A 22173-nucleotide genomic window follows, 5' to 3' on the forward strand; every position below is an offset into this window, starting at 1 on the left:
GTCATATTATAATAGAGACAATTGATCTAGCTGGTCTCTCATAATACAATAGCGAGAATAGATCTAGCTGGTCTGTCATAATACAATAGAGACAGTAGATCTAGCTGGTCTGTCATAATACAATAGAGACAGTATATCTAGCTGGTCTGTCATAATAAAATAGACAGTAGATCTAGCTGGTCTGTCATAATATAATAGACAGAAGATCTAGCTGGTCTGTCATAATATAATAGACACAGTAGATCTAGCCAGTCTGTCATAATATAATAGAGACAGTAGATCTACCTGGTCTATCAAAATATAATAGAGAAAGTAGATCTAGCTGGTCTGTCAAAATATAATAGAGACAGTATATTTAGTTGGTCTGTCATAATATAATAGAGACACTAGATCTAGCTGGTCTGTCATAATATAATAGAGATAGTAGAACTTGCTGGTCTGTCATAATACAATATAGACAGTAGATATAGCTGGTCTGTCATAATAGAATAGAGACAGTAGATCTAGCTGGTCTGTCATAATATAATAGAGACAGTAGATCTAGCTGGTCTGTCATAATATAATAGAGACAGTATATCTACCTGGTCTGTCATTTTATAATAGAGACAGTAGATCTAGCTGGTCTGTCATAGTATAATAGGGACAGTCGATCTAGCTGGTCTGTCATAATATAATAGAGACAGTATATTTAGTTGGTCTGTCATAATATAATAGAGACACTAGATCTAGCTGGTCTGTCATAATATAATAGAGATAGTAGATCTAGCTAGCTGGTCTGTTATAATATAATAGAGACAGTAGATCTAGCTGGTCTGTCATAATATAATAGAGACAGTAGATCTAGCTGGTCTGTCATATTATAATAGAGAGAATAGATCTAGCAGGTCTGTCATATTATAATAGAGACAATAGATCTAGCTGGCCTGTCATAATATAATAGACAGTAGATCTAGCTGGTCTGTCATAATATAATAGACACAGTAGATATAGCTGGTCTGTCATAATATAAGTAGACAGTATATCTAACCTGGTCTGTCATAATATAATAGAGACAGTAGATCTAGCTGGTCTGTCATAATACAATAGAGACAGTATATCTAGCTGGTCTGTCATAATAAAATAGACAGTAGATCTAGCTGGTCTGTCATAATATAATAGACAGTAGATCTAGCTGGTCTGTCATAATATAATAGACACAGTAGATCTAGCCGGTCTGTCATAATATAATAGAGACAGTAGATCTACCTGGTCTATCAAAATATAATAGAGAAAGTAGATCTAGCTGGTCTGTCAAAATATAATAGAGACAGTATATTTAGTTGGTCTGTCATAATATAATAGAGACACTAGATCTAGCTGGTCTGTCATAATATAATAGAGATAGTAGATCTTGCTGGTCTGTCATAATACAATATAGACAGTAGATATAGCTGGTCTGTCATAATAGAATAGAGACAGTAGATCTAGCTGGTCTGTCATAATATAATAGAGACAGTAGATCTAGCTGGTCTGTCATAATATAATAGAGACAGTATATCTACCTGGTCTGTCATTTTATAATAGAGACAGTAGATCTAGCTGGTCTGTCATAGTATAATAGGGACAGTCGATCTAGCTGGTCTGTCATAATATAATAGAGACAGTAGATCTAGCTGGTCTGTCATAATATAATAGAGACAGTAGATCTACCTGGTCTGTCAAAATATAATAGAGACAGTATATTTAGTTGGTCTGTCATAATATAATAGAGACACTAGATCTAGCTGGTCTGTCATAATATAATAGAGATAGTAGATCTAGCTGGTCTGTCATAATAGAATAGAGACAGTAGATCTAGCTGGTCTGTTATAATATAATAGAGACAGTAGATCTAGCTGGTCTGTCATAATATAATAGAGACAGTAGATCTAGCTGGTCTGTCATATTATAATAGAGAGAATAGATCTAGAAGGTCTGTCATATTATAATAGAGACAATTGATCTAGCTGGTCTCTCATAATACAATAGCGAGAATAGATCTAGCTGGTCTGTCATAATATAATAGAGACAGTAGATCTAGCTGGTCTGTCATAATACAATAGAGACAGTATATCTAGCTGGTCTGTCATAATAAAATAGACAGTAGATCTAGCTGGTCTGTCATAATATAATAGACAGTAGATCTAGCTGGTCTGTCATAATATAATAGACACAGTAGATCTAGCCGGTCTGTCATAATATAATAGAGACAGTAGATCTACCTGGTCTATCAAAATATAATAGAGAAAGTAGATCTAGCTGGTCTGTCAAAATATAATAGAGACAGTATATTTAGTTGGTCTGTCATAATATAATAGAGACACTAGATCTAGCTGGTCTGTCATAATATAATAGAGATAGTAGATCTTGCTGGTCTGTCATAATACTATATAGACAGTAGATATAGCTGGTCTGTCATAATATAATAGAGACAGTATATCTACCTGGTCTGTCATTTTATAATAGAGACAGTAGATCTAGCTGGTCTGTCATAGTATAATAGGTACAGTCGATCTAGCTGGTCTGTCATAATATAATAGAGACAGTAGATCTAGCTGGTCTGTCATAATATAATAGAGACAGTAGATCTACCTGGTCTGTCAAAATATAATAGAGACAGTATATTTAGTTGGTCTGTCATAATATAATAGAGACACTAGATCTAGCTGGTCTGTCATAATATAATAGAGATAGTAGATCTAGCTGGTCTGTCATAATAGAATAGAGACAGTAGATCTAGCTGGTCTGTTATAATATAATAGAGACAGTAGATCTAGCTGGTCTGTCATAATATAATAGAGACAGTAGATCTAGCTGGTCTGTCATATTATAATAGAGAGAATAGATCTAGAAGGTCTGTCATATTATAATAGAGACAATTGATCTAGCTGGTCTCTCATAATACAATAGCGAGAATAGATCTAGCTGGTCTGTCATAATATAATAGAGACAGTAGATCTAGCTGGTCTGTCATAATACAATAGAGACAGTATATCTAGCTGGTCTGTCATAATAAAATAGACAGTAGATCTAGCTGGTCTGTCATAATATAATAGACAGTAGATCTAGCTGGTCTGTCATAATATAATAGACACAGTAGATCTAGCCGGTCTGTCATAATATAATAGAGACAGTAGATCTACCTGGTCTATCAAAATATAATAGAGAAAGTAGATCTAGCTGGTCTGTCAAAATATAATAGAGACAGTATATTTAGTTGGTCTGTCATAATATAATAGAGACACTAGATCTAGCTGGTCTGTCATAATATAATAGAGATAGTAGATCTTGCTGGTCTGTCATAATTCAATATAGACAGTAGATATAGCTGGTCTGTCATAATAGAATAGAGACAGTAGATCTAGCTGGTCTGTCATAATATAATAGAGACAGTAGATCTAGCTGGTCTGTCATAATATAATAGAGACAGTATATCTACCTGGTCTGTCATTTTATAATAGAGACAGTAGATCTAGCTGGTCTGTCATAGTATAATAGGGACAGTCGATCTAGCTGGTCTGTCATAATATAATAGAGACAGTATATTTAGTTGGTCTGTCATAATATAATAGAGACACTAGATCTAGCTGGTCTGTCATAATATAATAGAGACAGTAGATCTAGCTGGTCTGTCATAATAGAATAGAGACAGTAGATCTAGCTGGTCTGTTATAATATAATAGAGACAGTAGATCTAGCTGGTCTGTCATAATATAATAGAGACAGTAGATCTAGCTGGTCTGTCATATTATAATAGAGACAATAGATCTAGCTGGTCTGTCATATTATAATAGAGACAATAGATCTAGCTGGTCTGTCATAATATAATAGACAGTAGATCTAGCTGGTCTGTCATAATATAATAGACACAGTAGATATAGCTGGTATGTCATAATATAAGTAGACAGTATATCTACCTGGTCTGTCATAATATAATAGAGACAGTAGATCTAGCTGGTCTGTCATAATATAATAGAGAAAGTAGATCTAGCTGGTCAGTCATAATATAATAGAGACAGTAGATCTAGCTGGTCTGTCATTTTATAATGGAGACAGTATATCTACCTGGTCTGTCATAATATAATAGAGGCAGTAGATCTAGCTGGTCTGTCATAATGTAATAGACAGTAGATCTAGTTGGTCTGTCATAATATAATATACACAGTAGATCTAGCTGGTCTGTCATAATACAATAGAGACAGTAGATCTAGCTGGTCTGTCATAACATAATAGAGACATAGAGACAGTAGATTTAGCTGGTCTGTCATAATATAATAGAGACAGTAGATCTACCTGGTCTGTCATAATATAATAGAGACAGTAGATCTAGCTGGTCTGTCATAATATAATAGAGACAGTAGATCTAGCTGGTCTGTCATAATATAATAGAGACAGTAGATCTAGCTGGTCTGTCATAATATAATAGAGACAGTAGATCTAGCTGGTCTGTCATTTATAATAGAGACAGTATATCTACCTGGTCTGTCATAATATAATAGAGACAGTAGATCTAGCTGGTCTGTCATAATGCAATAGAGACAGTAGATCTAGCTGGTCTGTCATAATATAATAGAGACAGTAGATCTAGCTGGTCTGTCATAATATAATAGAGACAGTATATCTACCTGGTCTGTCATTTTATAATAGAGACAGTAGATCTAGCTGGTCTGTCATAATATAATAGAGACAGTAGATCTAGCTGGTCTGTCATAGTATAATAGGGACAGTCGATCTAGCTGGTCTGTCATAATATAATAGAGACAGTATATTTAGTTGGTCTGTCATAATATAATAGAGACACTAGATCTAGCTGGTCTGTCATAATATAATAGAGATAGTAGATCTAGCTGGTCTGTCATAATAGAATAGAGACAGTAGATCTAGCTGGTCTGTTATAATATAATAGAGACAGTAGATCTAGCTGGTCTGTCATAATATAATAGAGACAGTAGATCTAGCTGGTCTGTCATATTATAATAGAGAGAATAGATCTAGCAGGTCTGTCATATTATAATAGAGACAATAGATCTAGCTGGCCTGTCATAATATAATAGACAGTAGATCTAGCTGGTCTGTCATAATATAATAGACACAGTAGATATAGCTGGTCTGTCATAATATAAGTAGACAGTATATCTAACCTGGTCTGTCATAATATAATAGAGACAGTAGATCTAGCTGGTCTGTCATAATATAATAGAGACAGTAGATCTAGCTGGTCAGTCATAATACAATAGAGACAGTAGATCTAGCTGGTCTGTCATTTTATAATGGAGACAGTATATCTACCTGGTCTGTCATAATATAATAGAGGCAGTAGATCTAGCTGGTCTGTCATAATGTAATAGACAGTAGATCTAGTTGGTCTGTCATAATATAATATACACAGTAGATCTAGCTGGTCTGTCATAATACAATAGAGACAGTAGATTTAGCTGGTCTGTCATAACATAATAGAGACATAGAGACAGTAGATTTAGCTGGTCTGTCATTATATAATAGAGACAGTAGATCTACCTGGTCTGTCATAATATAATAGAGACAGTAGATCTAGCTGGTCTGTCATATTATAATAGAGACAGTAGATCTAGCTGGTCTGTCATATTATAATAGAGACAATTGATCTAGCTGGTCTGTCATAATACAATAGCGAGAATAGATCTAGCTGGTCTGTCATTTTATAATGGAGTCGGTATATCTACCTGGTCTCTCATAATATAATAGAGACAGTAGATCTAGCTGGTCTGTCATAATACAATAGAGACAGTAGATCTAGCTGGTCTGTCATAATAAAATAGACAGTAGATCTAGCTGGTCTGTCATTTTATAATGGAGACAGTATATCTACCTGGTCTGTCATAATATAATAGAGGCAGTAGATCTAGCTGGTCTGTCATAATGTAATAGACAGTAGATCTAGTTGGTCTGTCATAATATAATATACACAGTAGATCTAGCTGGTCTGTCATAATGCAATAGAGACAGTAGATTTAGCTGGTCTGTCATAACATAATAGAGACATAGAGACAGTAGATTTAGCTGGTCTGTCATTATATAATAGAGACAGTAGATCTACCTGGTCTGTCATAATATAATAGAGACACTAGATCTAGCTGGTCTGTCATAATATAATAGAGACAGTAGATCTAGCTGGTCTGTCATATTATAATAGAGACAATTGATCTAGCTGGTCTGTCATAATACAATAGAGAATAGATCTAGCTGGTCTGTCATTTTATAATGGACAGTATATCTACCTGGTCTGTTATAATATAATAGAGACAGTAGATCTAGCTGGTCTGTCATAATATAATAGAGACAGTAGTTCTAGCTGGTCTGTCATATTATAATAGAGAGAATAGATCTAGCAGGTCTGTCATATTATAATAGAGACAATAGATCTAGCTGGCCTGTCATAATATAATAGACAGTAGATCTAGCTGGTCTGTCATAATATAATAGACACAGTAGATATAGCTGGTCTGTCATAATATAAGTAGACAGTATATCTAACCTGGTCTGTCATAATATAATAGAGACAGTAGATCTAGCTGGTCTGTCATAATACAATAGAGACAGTATATCTAGCTGGTCTGTCATAATAAAATAGACAGTAGATCTAGCTGGTCTGTCATAATATAATAGACAGTAGATCTAGCTGGTCTGTCATAATATAATAGACACAGTAGATCTAGCCGGTCTGTCATAATATAATAGAGACAGTAGATCTACCTGGTCTGTCAAAATATAATAGAGAAAGTAGATCTAGCTGGTCTGTCAAAATATAATAGAGATAGTAGATCTTGCTGGTCTGTCATAATACAATATAGACAGTAGATATAGCTGGTCTGTCATAATAGAATAGAGACAGTAGATCTAGCTGGTCTGTCATAATATAATAGAGACAGTAGATCTAGCTGGTCTGTCATAATATAATAGAGACAGTATATCTACCTGGTCTGTCATTTTATAATAGAGACAGTAGATCTAGCTGGTCTGTCATAGTATAACAGGGACAGTCGATCTAGCTGGTCTGTCATAATATAATAGAGACAGTAGATCTAGCTGGTCTGTCATAATATAATAGAGACAGTAGATCTACCTGGTCTGTCAAAATATAATAGAGACAGTATATTTAGTTGGTCTGTCATAATATAATAGAGACACTAGATCTAGCTGGTCTGTCATAATATAATAGAGATAGTAGATCTAGCTGGTCTGTCATAATAGAATAGAGACAGTAGATCTAGCTGGTCTGTTATAATATAATAGAGACAGTAGATCTAGCTGGTCTGTCATAATATAATAGAGACAGTAGGTCTAGCTGGTCTGTCATATTATAATAGAGAGAATAGATCTAGCACTTCTGTCATATTATAATAGAGACAATTGATCTAGCTGGTCTCTCATAATACAATAGCGAGAATAGATCTAGCTGGTCTGTCATAATATAATAGAGACAGTAGATCTAGCTGGTCTGTCATAATACAATAGAGACAGTATATCTAGCTGGTCTGTCATAATAAAATAGACAGTAGATCTAGCTGGTCTGTCATAATATAATAGACAGTAGATCTAGCTGGTCTGTCATAATATAATAGACACAGTAGATCTAGCGGTCTGTCATAATATAATAGAGACAGTAGATCTACCTGGTCTGTCAAAATATAATAGAGACAGTAGATCTAGCTGGTCTGTCAAAATATAATAGAGACAGTATATTTAGATGGTCTGTCATAATATAATAGAGACACTAGATCTAGCTGGTCTGTCATAATATAATAGAGATAGTAGATCTTGCTGGTCTGTCATAATACAATATAGACAGTAGATATAGCTGGTCTGTCATAATAGAATAGAGACAGTAGATCTAGCTGGTCTGTCATAATATAATAGAGACAGTAGATCTAGCTGGTCTGTCATAATATAATAATATAATAATAATATATGCCATTTAGCTGGTCTGCTTTTATAAGCGACTTACAGTCATAGTGTGCATACATTCTACGTATGGGTGGTCCCGGGAATCGAACCCACTACCCTGGCGTTACAAGCGCCATGCTCTACCAACTGAGCCACAGAAGGACCACTTATAATAGAGACAGTATATCTACCTGGTCTGTCATTTTATAATAGAGACAGTAGATCTAGCTGGTCTGTCATAGTATAATAGGGACAGTCGATCTAGCTGGTCTGTCATAATATAATAGAGAAAGTAGATCTAGCTGGTCTGTCAAAATATAATAGAGACAGTATATTTAGTTGGTCTGTCATAATATAATAGAGACACTAGATCTAGCTGGTCTGTCATAATATAATAGAGATAGTAGATCTAGCTGGTCTGTCATAATAGAATAGAGACAGTAGATCTAGCTGGTCTGTTATAATATAATAGAGACAGTAGATCTAGCTGGTCTGTCATAATATAATAGAGACAGTAGATCTAGCTGGTCTGTCATATTATAATAGAGAGAATAGATCTAGCAGGTCTGTCATATTATAATAGAGACAATAGATCTAGCTGGCCTGTCATAATATAATAGACAGTAGATCTAGCTGGTCTGTCATAATATAATAGACACAGTAGATATAGCTGGTCTGTTATAATATAATAGACACAGTAGATATAGCTGGTCTGTCATAATATAATAGAGACAGTAGATCTAGCTGGTCTGTCATAATATAATAGACACAGTAGATATAGCTGGTCTGTCATAATATAAGTAGACAGTATATCTAACCTGGTCTGTCATAATATAATAGAGACAGTATATCTAGCTGGTCTGTCATAATAAAATAGACAGTAGATCTAGCTGGTCTGTCATAATATAATAGACAGTAGATCTAGCTGGTCTGTCATAATATAATAGACACAGTAGATCTAGCCGGTCTGTCATAATATAATAGAGACAGTAGATCTACCTGGTCTATCAAAATATAATAGAGACAGTAGATCTAGCTGGTCTGTCAAAATATAATAGAGACAGTATATTTAGTTGGTCTGTCATAATATAATAGAGACACTAGATCTAGCTGGTCTGTTATAATATAATAGAGACAGTAGATCTAGCTGGTCTGTCATAATATAATAGAGACAGTAGGTCTAGCTGGTCTGTCATATTATAATAGAGAATAGATCTAGCACTTCTGTCATATTATAATAGAGACAATTGATCTAGCTGGTCTCTCATAATACAATAGCGAGAATAGATCTAGCTGGTCTGTCATAATATAATAGAGACAGTAGATCTAGCTGGTCTGTCATAATACAATAGAGACAGTATATCTAGCTGGTCTGTCATAATAAAATAGACAGTAGATCTAGCTGGTCTGTCATATTATAATAGAGAGAATAGATCTAGCAGGTCTGTCATATTATAATAGAGACAATAGATCTAGCTGGCCTGTCATAATATAATAGACAGTAGATCTAGCTGGTCTGTCATAATATAATAGACACAGTAGATATAGCTGGTCTGTCATAATATAAGTAGACAGTATATCTAACCTGGTCTGTCATAATATAATAGAGACAGTATATTTAGTTGGTCTGTCATAATATAATAGAGACACTAGATCTAGCTGGTCTGTCATAATATAATAGAGATAGTAGATCTTGCTGGTCTGTCATAATACAATATAGACAGTAGATATAGCTGGTCTGTCATAATAGAATAGAGACAGTAGATCTAGCTGGTCTGTCATAATATAATAGAGACAGTAGATCTAGCTGGTCTGTCATAATATAATAGAGACAGTATATCTACCTGGTCTGTCATTTTATAATGGAGACAGTAGATCTAGCTGGTCTGTCATAGTATAATAGGGACAGTCGATCTAGCTGGTCTGTCATAATATAATAGAGACAGTAGATCTAGCTGGTCTGTCATAATATAATAGAGACAGTAGATCTACCTGGTCTGTCAAAATATAATAGAGACAGTATATTTAGTTGGTCTGTCATAATATAATAGAGACACTAGATCTAGCTGGTCTGTCATAATATAATAGAGATAGTAGATCTAGCTGGTCTGTCATAATAGAATAGAGACAGTAGATCTAGCTGGTCTGTTATAATATAATAGAGACAGTAGATCTAGCTGGTCTGTCATAATATAATAGAGACAGTAGATCTAGCTGGTCTGTCATATTATAATAGAGAGAATAGATCTAGCAGGTCTGTCATATTATAATAGAGACAATTGATCTAGCTGGTCTCTCATAATACAATAGCGAGAATAGATCTAGCTGGTCTGTCATAATATAATAGAGACAGTAGATCTAGCTGGTCTGTCATAATACAATAGAGACAGTATATCTAGCTGGTCTGTCATAATAAAATAGACAGTAGATCTAGCTGGTCTGTCATAATATAATAGACAGTAGATCTAGCTGGTCTGTCATAATATAATAGACACAGTAGATCTAGCCGGTCTGTCATAATATAAGTAGACAGTATATCTAACCTGGTCTGTCATAATATAATAGAGACAGTAGATCTAGCTGGTCTGTCATAATATAATAGAGACAGTACATCTAGCTGGTCAGTCATAATACAATAGAGACAGTAGATCTAGCTGGTCTGTCATTTTATAATGGAGACAGTATATCTACCTGGTCTGTCATAATATAATAGAGGCAGTAGATCTAGCTGGTCTGTCATAATGTAATAGACAGTAGATCTAGTTGGTCTGTCATAATATAATATACACAGTAGATCTAGCTGGTCTGTCATAATACAATAGAGACAGTAGATTTAGCTGGTCTGTCATAACATAATAGAGACATAGAGACAGTAGATTTAGCTGGTCTGTCATTATATAATAGAGACAGTAGATCTACCTGGTCTGTCATAATATAATAGAGACAGTAGATCTAGCTGGTCTGTCATATTATAATAGAGACAGTAGATCTAGCTGGTCTGTCATATTATAATAGAGACAATTGATCTAGCTGGTCTGTCATAATACAATAGCGACAGTAGATCTAGCTGGTCTGTCATTTTATAATGGAGACGGTATATCTACCTGGTCTCTCATAATATAATAGAGACAGTAGATCTAGCTGGTCAGTCATAATACAATAGAGACAGTAGATCTAGCTGGTCTGTCATAATAAAATAGACAGTAGATCTAGCTGGTCTGTCATTTTATAATGGAGACAGTATATCTACCTGGTCTGTCATAATATAATAGAGGCAGTAGATCTAGCTGGTCTGTCATAATGTAATAGACAGTAGATCTAGTTGGTCTGTCATAATATAATATACACAGTAGATCTAGCTGGTCTGTCATAATACAATAGAGACAGTAGATTTAGCTGGTCTGTCATAACATAATAGAGACATAGAGACAGTAGATTTAGCTGGTCTGTCATTATATAATAGAGACAGTAGATCTACCTGGTCTGTCATAATATAATAGAGACACTAGATCTAGCTGGTCTGTCATATTATAATAGAGACAGTAGATCTAGCTGGTCTGTCATATTATAATAGAGACAATTGATCTAGCTGGTCTGTCATAATACAATAGCGAGAATAGATCTAGCTGGTCTGTCATTTTATAATGGAGTCGGTATATCTACCTGGTCTCTCATAATATAATAGAGACAGTAGATCTAGCTGGTCTGTCATAATACAATAGAGACAGTAGATCTAGCTGGTCTGTCATAATAAAATAGACAGTAGATCTAGCTGGTCTGTCATAATATAATAGACACAGTAGCTCTAGCGGGTCTGTCATAATATAATAGAGACAGTATATCTACCTGGTCTGCCATAATATAATAGAGACAGTAGATCTAGCTGGTCTGTCATAATATAATAGAGACAGTAGATCTAGCTGGTCTGTCATAATATAATAGAGACAGTAGATCTACCTGGTCTGTCAAAATATAATAGACACAGTAGATCTAGCTGGTCTGTCATAATATAATAGAGACAGTAGATCTAGCTGGTCTGTCATAATATAATAGAGACAGTAGATATACCTGGTCTGTCAAAATATAATAGAGACAGTAGATCTACCTGGTCTGTCAAAATATAATAGAGACAGTAGATTTAGTTGGTCTGTCATAATATAATAGAGACACTAGATCTAGCTGGTCTGTCATAATATAATAGAGATAGTAGATCTAGCTGGTCTGTCATAATACAATAGAGACAGTAGATCTAGCTGGTCTGTCATATTATAATAGAGACAATTGATCTAGCTGGTCTGTCATAATACAATAGCGAGAATAGATCTAGCTGGTCTGTCATTTTATAATGGAGTCGGTATATCTACCTGGTCTCTCATAATATAATAGAGACAGTAGATCTAGCTGGTCTGTCATAATACAATAGAGACAGTAGATCTAGCTGGTCTGTCATAATAAAATAGACAGTAGATCTAGCTGGTCTGTCATAATATAATAGACAGTAGATCTAGCTGGTCTGTCATAATATAATAGACACAGTAGATCTAGCCGGTCTGTCATAATATAATAGACAGTAGATCTAGCTGGTCTGTCATAATATAATAGACACAGTAGATCTAGCCGGTCTGTCAAAATATAATAGAGACAGTAGATCTACCTGGTCTGTCAAAATATAATAGAGACAGTAGATCTAGCTGGTCTGTCAAAATATAATAGAGACAGTATATTTAGTTGGTCTGTCATAATATAATAGAGACACTAGATCTAGCTGGTCTGTCATAATATAATAGAGATAGTAGATCTAGCTGGTCTGTCATAATACAATAGAGACAGTAGATATAGCTGGTCTGTCATAATAGAATAGAGACAGTAGATCTAGCTGGTCTGTCATAATATAATAGAGACAGTAGATCTAGCTGGTCTGCCATAATATAATAGACAGTAGATCTAGCTGGTCTGTCATAATATAATAGACACAGTAGATATAGCTGGTCTGTCATAATATAAGTAGATAGTATATCTACCTGGTCTGTCATAATATAATAGAGACAGTAGATCTAGCTGGTCTGTCATAATATAGAGACAGTAGATCTAACCGGTCTGTCATAATATAATAGAGACAGTAGATCTACCTGGTCTGTCAAAATATAGAGACAGTAGATCTAACCGGTCTGTCATAGTATAAAAGGACAGTAGATCTAGCTGGTCTGTCATAATACAATAGAGACAGTAGATCTAGCTGGTCTGTCATAATAAAATAGACAGTAGATCTAGCTGGTCTGTCATAATATAATAGACAGTAGATCTAGCTGGTCTGTCATAATATAATAGACACAGTAGATCTAGCCGGTCTGTCATAATATAATAGAGACAGTAGATCTACCTGGTCTGTCAAAATATAATAGAGACAGTAGATCTAGCTGGTCTGTCAAAATATAATAGAGACAGTATATTTAGTTGGTCTGTCATAATATAATAGAGACACTAGATCTAGCTGGTCTGTCATAATATAATAGAGATAGTAGATCTAGCTGGTCTGTTATAATACAATAGAGACAGTAGATATTGCTGGTCTGTCAAAATATAATAGAGACAGTATATTTAGTTGGTCTGTCATAATATAATAGAGACACTAGATCTAGCTGGTCTGTCATAATATAATAGAGACAGTAGATCTAGCTGGTCTGTCATAATAGAATAGAGACAGTAGATCTAGCTGGTCTGTTATAATATAATATAGACAGTAGATCTAGCTGGTCTGTCATAATATAATAGAGACAGTAGATCTAGCTGGTCTGTCATATTATAATAGAGAGAATAGATCTAGCAGGTCTGTCATATTATAATAGAGACAATAGATCTACCCGGTCTGTCAAAATATAATAGAGACAGTAGATTTACCTGGTCTGTCAAAATATAATAGAGACAGTAGATTTAGTTGGTCTGTCATAATATAATAGAGACACTAGATCTAGCTGATCTGTCATAATATAATAGAGATAGTAGATCTAGCTGGTCTGTCATAATATAATAGAGACAGTAGATCTAGCTGGTCTGTCATAATGTCATATTATAATTGAGACAAAAGATCTAGCTGGTATGTCATAATATAATAGAGACAGTAGATCTAGCTGGTCTGTCATATTATAATAGAGACAATTGATCTAGCTGGTCTGTCATAATACAATAGCGAGAATAGATCTAGCTGGTCTGTCATTTTATAATGGAGTCGGTATATCTACTTGGTCTCTCATAATATAATAGAGACAGTAGATCTAGCTGGTCTGTCATAATACAATAGAGACAGTAGATCTAGCTGGTCTGTCATAATATAATAGACATTAGATCTAGCTGGTCTGTCATAATATAATAGAGACAGTAGATCTACCTGGTCTGTCATAATATAATAGAGACAGTATATCGACCTGGTCTGTCATAATACAGAAGAGACAGTAGATCTAGCTGGTCTGTCATAATATAATAGACACAGTAGATCTAGCTGGTCTGTTATAATATAATAGAGACAGTAGATCTAGCTGGTCTGTCATATTATAATAGAGACAGTAGATCTAGCTGGTCTGTCATATTATAATAGAGACAATTGATCTAGCTGGTCTCTCATAATACAATAGCGAGGATAGATCTAGCTGGTCTGTCATAATATAATATACAAAGTAGATCTAGCTGGTCTGTCATAATACAATAGAGACAGTAGATCTAGCTGGTCTGTCATAATAAAATAGACAGTAGATCTAGCTGGTCTGTCATAATATAATAGACAGTAGATCGAGCTGGTCTGTCATAATATAATAGACACAGTAGATCTAGCCGGTCTGTCATAATATAATAGAGACAGTAGATCTACCCGGTCTGTCAAAATATAATAGAGACAGTAGATCTAGCTGGTCTGTCAAAATATAATAGAGACAGTATATTTAGTTGGTCTGTCATAATATAATAGAGACACTAGATCTAGCTGGTCTGTCATAATATAATAGAGACAGTAGATCTAGCTGGTCTGTCATAATATAATAGAGATAGTAGATCTAGCTGGTCTGTCATAATAGAATAGAGACAGTAGATCTAGCTGGTCTGTCATAATAGAATAGAGACAGTAGATCTAGCTGGTCTGTCATAATACATTAGAGACAGTAGATATAGCTGGTCTGTCATAATAGAATAGAGACAGTAGATCTAGCTGGTCTGTCATAATATAATAGACACAGTAGATCTAGCCGGTCTGTCATAATATAATAGAGACAGTAGATCTACCTGGTCTGTCAAAATATAATAGAGACAGTAGATCTAGCTGGTCTGTCAAAATATAATAGAGACAGTATATTTAGTTGGTCTGTCATAATATAATAGAGACACTAGATCTAGCTGGTCTGTCATAATATAATAGAGATAGTAGATCTAGCTGGTCTGTCATAATATAATAGAGACAGTAGATCTAGCTGGTCTGTCATAATATAATAGAGACAGTAGATCTAGCTGGTCTGTCAAAATATAATAGACACAGTAGATCTAGCTGGTCTGTCATAATATAATAGAGATAGTAGATCTAGCTGGTCTGTCATAATACAATAGAGACAGTAGATCTAGCTGGTCTGTCATAATGTCATATTATAATTGAGACAATAGATCTAGCTGGTCTGTCATAATATAATAGAGACAGTAGATCTAGCTGGTCTGTCATATTATAATAGAGACAATTGATCTAGCTGGTCTGTCATAATATAATAGAGACAGATGATCTAGCTGGTCTGTCATAGTATAATAGGGACAGTAGATCTACCTGGTCTGTCAAAATATAATAGAGACAGTAGATCTAGCTGGTCTGTCATAATATAATAGAGACAGTAGATCTACCTGGTCTGTCAAAATATAATAGAGACAGTAGATTTAGTTGGTCTGTCATAATATAATAGAGACACTAGATCTAGCTGATCTGTCATAATATAATAGAGATTGTAGATCTAGCTGGTCTGTCATAATACAATAGAGACAGTAGATTTAGTTGGTCTGTCATAATATAATAGAGGCACTAGATCTAGCTGATCTGTCATAATATAATAGAGATAATAGATCTAGCTGATCTGTCATAATATAATAGAGACAGTAGATCTAGCTGGTCTGTCATTATATAATAGAGACAGTAGATCTACCTGGTCTGTCAAAATATAATAGAGACAGTATATTTAGTTGGTCTGTCATAATATAATAGAGACACTAGATCTAGCTGGTCTGTCATAATATAATATAGATAGTAGATCTAGCTGGTCTGTCATAATACAATAGAGACAGTAGATATAGCTGGTCTGTCATAATAGAATAGAGACAGTAGATCTAGCTCGTCTGTTATAATATAATAGAGACAGTAGATCTAGCTGGTCTGTCATAATATAATAGAGACAGTAGATCTAGCTGGTCTGTCATATTATAATAGAGACAATAGATCTAGCAGGTCTGTCATATTATAATAGAGACAATAGATCTAGCTGGTCTGTCATAATATAATAGACACAGTAGATATAGCTGGTCTGTCATAATGTACTTAGACAGTATATCTACCTGGTCTGTCATAATATAATAGAGACAGTAGATCTAGCTGGTCAGTCATAATATAATAGAGACAGTAGATCTAGCTGGTCTGTCATAATATAATAGAGACAGTATATCTACCTGGTCTGTCATAATATAATAGAGGCAGTAGATCTAGCTGGTCTGTCATAATGTAATAGACAGTAGATCTAGCTGGTCTGTCATAATATAATATACACAGTAGATCTAGCTGGTCTGTCATAATACAATAGAGACAGTAGATTTAGCTGGTCTGTCATAACATAATAGAGACATAGAGACAGTAGATTTAGCTGGTCTGTCATTATATAATAGAGACAGTAGATCTACCTGGTCTGTCATAATATAATAGAGACAGTAGATCTAGCTGGTCTGTCATATTATAATAGAGACAGTAGATCTAGCTGGTCTGTCATATTATAATAGAGACAATTGATCTAGCTGGTCTGTCATAATACAATAGCGAGAATAGATCTAGCTGGTCTGTCATTTTATAATGGAGTCGGTATATCTACCTGGTCTCTCATTATATAATAGAGACAGTAGATGTAGCTGGTCTGTCATAATACAATAGAGACAGTAGATCTAGCTGGTCTGTCATAATAAAATAGACAGTAGATCTAGCTGGTCTGTCATAATATAATAGACAGTAGATCTAGCTGGTCTGTCATAATATAATAGACACAGTAGATCTAGCTGGTCTGTTATAATATAATAGAGAAAGTAGATCTAGCTGGTCTGTCATAGTATAATAGGGACAGTAGATCTACCTGGTCTGTCAAAATATAATAGAGACAGTAGATCTAGCTGGTCTGTCATATTATAATAGAGACAGTAGATCTAGCTGGTCTGTCATATTATAATAGAGACAATTGATCTAGCTGGTCTCTCATAATACAATAGCGAGGATAGATCTAGCTGGTCTGTCATAATATAATAGACACAGTAGATCTAGCTGGTCTGTCATAATACAATAGAGACAGTATATCTAGCTGGTCTGTCATAATAAAATAGACAGTAGATCTAGCTGGTCTGTCATAATATAATAGACAGTAGATCGAGCTGGTCTGTCATAATATAATAGACACAGTAGATCTAGCCGGTCTGTCATAATATAATAGAGACACTAGATCTAGCTGGTCTGTCATAATATAATAGAGATAGTAGATCTTGCTGGTCTGTCATAATTCAATATAGACGGTAGATCTAGCTGGTCTGTCATATTATAAAATAGACAATTGATCTAGCTGGTCTGTCATAATACAATAGCGAGAATAGATGTAGCTGGTCTGTCATAATATATTAGAGACAGTAGATCTAGTTGGTCTGTCAAAATATAATAGAGACAGTAGATTTAGTTGGTCTGTCATAATATAATAGAGACACTAGATCTAGCTGGTCTGTCATAATATAATAGAGATAGTAGATCTAGCTGGTCTGTCATAATACAATAGAGACGGTAGATCTAGCTGGTCTGTCATATTATAAAATAGACAATTGATCTAGCTGGTCTGTCATAATACAATAGCGAGAATAGATCTAGCTGGTCTGTCATATTATAATAGAGACAGTAGATCTAGCTGGTCTGTCATATTATAATAGAGACAGTAGCTCTAGCTGGTCTGTCATAATACAATAGATACACTAAATCTAGCTGGTCTGTCATAATATAATAGAGATAGTAGATCTAGCTGGTCTGTCATAATACAATAGAGACACTAGATCTAGCTGGTCTGTCATAATATAATAGAGATAGTAGATCTAGCTGGTCTGTTATAATACAATAGAGACAGTAGATATTGCTGGTCTGTCAAAATATAATAGAGACAGTATATTTAGTTGGTCTGTCATAATATAATAGAGACACTAGATCTAGCTGGTCTGTCATAATATAATAGAGATAGTAGATCTAGCTGGTCTGTTATAATACAATAGAGACAGTAGATATTGCTGGTCTGTCAAAATATAATAGAGACAGTATATTTAGTTGGTCTGTCATAATATAATAGAGACACTAGATCTAGCTGGTCTGTCATAATATAATAGAGACAGTAGATCTAGCTGGTCTGTCATAATAGAATAGAGACAGTAGATCTAGCTGGTCTGTTATAATATAATATAGACAGTAGATCTAGCTGGTCTGTCATAATATAATAGAGACAGTAGATCTAGCTGGTCTGTCATATTATAATAGAGAGAATAGATCTAGCAGGTCTGTCATATTATAATAGAGACAATAGATCTACCCGGTCTGTCAAAATATAATAGAGACAGTAGATTTACCTGGTCTGTCAAAATATAATAGAGACAGTAGATTTAGTTGGTCTGTCATAATATAATAGAGACACTAGATCTAGCTGATCTGTCATAATATAATAGAGATAGTAGATCTAGCTGGTCTGTCATAATATAATAGAGACAGTAGATCTAGCTGGTCTGTCATAATGTCATATTATAATTGAGACAAAAGATCTAGCTGGTCTGTCATAATATAATAGAGACAGTAGATCTAGCTGGTCTGTCATATTATAATAGAGACAATTGATCTAGGTGGTCTGTCATAATACAATAGCGAGAATAGATCTAGCTGGTCTGTCATTTTATAATGGAGTCGGTATATCTACTTGGTCTCTCATAATATAATAGAGACAGTAGATCTAGCTGGTCTGTCATAATACAATAGAGACAGTAGATCTAGCTGGTCTGTCATAATAAAATAGACAGTATATCTAGCTGGTCTGTCATAATATAATAGACAGTAGATCTACCTGGTCTGTCATAATATAATAGAGACAGTATATCGACCTGGTCTGTCATAATACAGAAGAGACAGTAGATCTAGCTGGTCTGTCATAATATAATAGACACAGTAGATCTAGCTGGTCTGTTATAATATAATAGAGACAGTAGATCTAGCTGGTCTGTCATATTATAATAGAGACAGTAGATCTAGCTGGTCTGTCATATTATAATAGAGACAATTGATCTAGCTGGTCTCTCATAATACAATAGCGAGGATAGATCTAGCTGGTCTGTCATAATATAATATACAAAGTAGATCTAGCTGGTCTGTCATAATACAATAGAGACAGTAGATCTAGCTGGTCTGTCATAATAAAATAGACAGTAGATCTAGCTGGTCTGTCATAATATAATAGACAGTAGATCGAGCTGGTCTGTCATAATATAATAGACACAGTAGATCTAGCCGGTCTGTCATAATATAATAGAGACAGTAGATCTACCTGGTCTGTCAAAATATAATAGAGACAGTAGATCTAGCTGGTCTGTCAAAATATAATAGAGACAGTATATTTAGTTGGTCTGTCATAATATAATAGAGACACTAGATCTAGCTGGTCTGTCATAATATAATAGAGATAGTAGATCTAGCTGGTCTGTCATAATACAATAGAGACAGTAGATATAGCTGGTCTGTCATAATAGAATAGAGACACTAGATCTAGCTGGTCTGTCATAATATAATAGAGATAGTAGATCTAGCTGGTCTGTCATAATACAATAGAGACAGTAGATATAGCTGGTCTGTCATAATAGAATAGAGACAGTAGATCTAGCTGGTCTGTCATAATATAATAGACACAGTAGATCTAGCCGGTCTGTCATAATATAATAGAGACAGTAGATCTACCTGGTCTGTCAAAATATAATACAGACAGTAGATCTAGCTGGTCTGTCAAAATATAATAGAGACAGTATATTTAGTTGGTCTGTCATAATATAATAGAGACACTAGATCTAGCTCGTCTGTCATAATATAATAGAGATAGTAGATCTAGCTGGTCTGTCATAATATAATAGAGACAGTAGATCTAGCTGGTCTGTCATAATATAATAGAGACAGTAGATCTACCTGGTCTGTCAAAATATAATAGACACAGTAGATCTAGCTGGTCTGTCATAATATAATAGAGATAGTAGATCTAGCTGGTCTGTCATAATACAATAGAGACAGTAGATCTAGCTGGTCTGTCATAATGTCATATTATAATATAGACAATAGATCTAGCTGGTCTGTCATAATATAATAGAGACAGTAGATCTAGCTGGTCTGTCATATTATAATAGAGACAATTGATCTAGCTGGTCTGTCATAATATAATAGAGACAGATGATCTAGCTGGTCTGTCATAGTATAATAGGGACAGTAGATCTACCTGGTCTGTCAAAATATAATAGAGACAGTAGATCTAGCTGGTCTGTCATAATATAATAGAGACAGTAGATCTACCTGGTCTGTCAAAATATAATAGAGGCAGTAGATTTAGTTGGTCTGTCATAATATAATAGAGACACTAGATCTAGCTGATCTGTCATAATATAATAGAGATTGTAGATCTAGCTGGTCTGTCATAATACAATAGAGACAGTAGATTTAGTTGGTCTGTCATAATATAATAGAGGCACTAGATCTAGCTGATCTGTCATAATATAATAGAGATAATAGATCTAGCTGATCTGTCATAATATAATAGAGACAGTAGATCTAGCTGGTCTGTCATTATATAATAGAGACAGTAGATCTACCTGGTCTGTCAAAATATAATAGAGACAGTATATTTAGTTGGTCTGTCATAATATAATAGAGACACTAGATCTAGCTGGTCTGTCATAATATAATATAGATAGTAGATCTAGCTGGTCTGTCATAATACAATAGAGACAGTAGATATAGCTGGTCTGTCATAATAGAATAGAGACAGTAGATCTAGCTCGTCTGTTATAATATAATAGAGACAGTAGATCTAGCTGGTCTGTCATAATATAATAGAGACAGTAGATCTAGCTGGTCTGTCATATTATAATAGAGACAATAGATCTAGCAGGTCTGTCATATTATAATAGAGACAATAGATCTAGCTGGTCTGTCATAATATAATAGACACAGTAGATATAGCTGGTCTGTCATAATGTACTTAGACAGTATATCTACCTGGTCTGTCATAATATAATAGAGACAGTAGATCTAGCTGGTCAGTCATAATATAATAGAGACAGTAGATCTAGCTGGTCTGTCATAATATAATAGAGACAGTATATCTACCTGGTCTGTCATAATATAATAGAGGCAGTAGATCTAGCTGGTCTGTCATAATGTAATAGACAGTAGATCTAGCTGGTCTGTCATAATATAATATACACAGTAGATCTAGCTGGTCTGTCATAATACAATAGAGACAGTAGATTTAGCTGGTCTGTCATAACATAATAGAGACATAGAGACAGTAGATTTAGCTGGTCTGTCATTATATAATAGAGACAGTAGATCTACCTGGTCTGTCATAATATAATAGAGACAGTAGATCTAGCTGGTCTGTCATATTATAATAGAGACAGTAGATCTAGCTGGTCTGTCATATTATAATAGAGACAATTGATCTAGCTGGTCTGTCATAATACAATAGCGAGAATAGATCTAGCTGGTCTGTCATTTTATAATGGAGTCGGTATATCTACCTGGTCTCTCATTATATAATAGAGACAGTAGATGTAGCTGGTCTGTCATAATACAATAGAGACAGTAGATCTAGCTGGTCTGTCATAATAAAATAGACAGTAGATCTAGCTGGTCTGTCATAATATAATAGACAGTAGATCTAGCTGGTCTGTCATAATATAATAGACACAGTA

This window comes from Oncorhynchus keta, unplaced genomic scaffold (genome assembly GCF_023373465.1).
Source record: "Oncorhynchus keta strain PuntledgeMale-10-30-2019 unplaced genomic scaffold, Oket_V2 Un_contig_384_pilon_pilon, whole genome shotgun sequence".
Classification (NCBI taxonomy): domain Eukaryota; kingdom Metazoa; phylum Chordata; class Actinopteri; order Salmoniformes; family Salmonidae; genus Oncorhynchus; species Oncorhynchus keta.